This window comes from Perca fluviatilis, chromosome 5 (genome assembly GCF_010015445.1).
Source record: "Perca fluviatilis chromosome 5, GENO_Pfluv_1.0, whole genome shotgun sequence".
Taxonomy (NCBI): domain Eukaryota; kingdom Metazoa; phylum Chordata; class Actinopteri; order Perciformes; family Percidae; genus Perca; species Perca fluviatilis.
The window spans coordinates 38357316-38359815 of NC_053116.1; positions in this window are offsets into that span (position 1 = coordinate 38357316).

The window sequence follows — 2500 nt, forward strand, 5'->3', positions numbered from 1 at the left end:
AAAGTCTTGTGTTTTCTCCTTAACTTCTTCCAGGACATGAACACCTGTTTCCTGGGTGAAAGTCTTGTGTTTTCTCCTTAACTTCTTCAGGACATGAACACCTGTTTCCTGGGTGAAAGTCTTGTGTTTTCTCCTTAACTTCTTCAGGACATTAACACCTGTTTCCTGGGTGAAAGTCTTGTGTTTTCTCCTTAACTTCTTCAGGACATGAACACCTGTTTCCTGGGTGGAAGTCTTGTGTTTTCTCCCTTAACTTCTTCAGGACATGAACACCTGTTTCCTGGGTGGAAGTCTTGTGTTTTCTCCTTAACTTCTTCAGGACATGAACACCTGTTTCCTGAGTGAAAGTCTTGTGTTTTCCCTTAACTTCTTCCAGGACATGAACACCTGTTTCCTGGGTGGAAGTCTTGTGTTTTCTCCTTAACTTCTTCAGGACATGAACACCTGTTTCCTCGGGTGAAAGTCTTGTGTTTCTCCTTAACTTCTTCCAGGACATGAACACCTGTTTCCTGGGTGAAAGTCTTGTGTTTTCTCCTTAACTTCTTTCCAGGACATGAACACCTGTTCCTCGGGTGAAAGTCTTGTGTTTTCTCCTTAACTTCTTCCAGGACATGAACACCTGTTTCCTGGGTGAAAGTCTTGTGTTTTCTCCTTTAACTTCTCCAGGACATGAACACCTGTTTCCTGGGTGAAAGTCTTGTGTTTTCTCCTTAACTTCTTCCGGCGCGGAACACCTGTTTCCCGGGTGAAAGTCTTGTGTTTTCTCCTTAACTTCTTGCGGACTTGGAACACCTGTTTCCTGGGTGAAAGTCTTGTGTTTTCTCCTTAACTTCTTCAGGACATGAACACCTGTTTCCTGGGTGAAAGTCTTGTGTTTTCTCCTTAACTTCTTCAGGACATTAACACCTGTTTCCTGGGTGAAAGTCTTGTGTTTTCTCCCTTAACTTCTTCCAGGACATGAACACCTGTTTCCTGGGTGAAAGTCTTGTGTTTTCCTCCTTAACTTCTTCCAGGACATGAACACCTGTTTCCTGGGTGAAAGTCTTGTGTTTTCTCCTTAACTTCTTCCAGGACATGAACACCTGTTTCCTGGGTGAAAGTCTTGTGTTTTCTCCTTAACTTCTCCAGGACATGAACACCTGTTTCCTGGGTGAAAGTCTTGTGTTTTCTCCTTAACTTCTTCCCGGACATGAACACCTGTTTCCTGGGTGAAAGTCTTGTGTTTTCTCCTTAACTTCTTCCAGACATGAACACCTGTTTCCTGGGTGAAAGTCTTGTGTTTTCTCCTTAACTTCTTCTCAGGACATGAACACCTGTTCCCTGGGTGAAAGTCTTGTGTTTTCTCCTTAACTTCTTCAGGACATGAACACCTGTTTCCTGGGTGAAAGTTCTTGTGTTTTCTCCTTAACTTCTTCCAGGACATGAACACCTGTTTCCTGGGTGAAAGTCTTGTGTTTTCTCCTTAACTTCTTCAGGACATGAACACCTGTTTCCTTGGGTGAAAGTCTTGTGTTTTCTCCTTAACTTCTTCAGGACATGAACACCTGTTTCCTGGGTGAAAGTCTTGTGTTTTCTCCTTAACTCTTCAGGACATGAACACCTGTTTCCTGGGTGAAAGTCTTGTGTTTTCCTCCTTAACTCTTCCAGGACATGAACACCTGTTCCTGGGTGAAAGTCTTGTGTTTTCTCCTTTCTTAACTTCTTCTGTGGACATTAACGACCTGCGAAAGTCTTGTGTTTTCTCTAAGTCCCTCCAGGACATGAACCTGTTTCCGGTGGGTGCCTGAAAGTCGACCCTTGTTTCGAGTCTGGCGCCTGATCTTCCAGATCGAGCTCCAGGAGTTCCTGACCCTCCAGACATGAACACCTGACTGGCGGAAAGTTCCCCGAAGTCGACCCACTGACCTGTTTCAGGAGGTGTTCTCTTTAACTCGACTGAACACCTGAGCCTCGAGAGTCTTTATCCTGAAAAGATGAACATCCTGAGCCTTGGTGAAACGCTTTCCCTAACTTCTTCAGACATGAACACCCGTTTCCCTGGGTGAAACTCAGGAAGCTCCTTTAACTCTTCCAGGACATGAACACTGTTTCCTGGGTGAAAGTCTTGTGTTTTCTCCTTAACTCTTCTTCCTCAGACATGAACACCTGTTTTGGGTGAAAGTCTTGTGTTTCTCCTTAACTTCTTCTGTGCGAACACCTGTTTCCTGGGTGAAAAGTCTTGTGTTTTCTCCTTAACTCTTCTCAGGACATGAACACCTGTTTCCTGGGTGAAAGTCTTGTTTTCTCCTTAACTTCTTTCCAGGACATGAACACCTGCTTCCCAGAAAGTCTTGTGTTTTCCCTTAACTTTCCAGGACATGAACACCTACTCGGTGAAAGCCTTGTGTTTTCTCCTTAACTTCTTCCAGGACATGAACACCTGTTTCCTGGGTGAAAGTCTTGTGCTTTCTCCTTAACTCTCTTCAGACATGAACACCTGTTTCCTGGGTGAAAGTCTTGT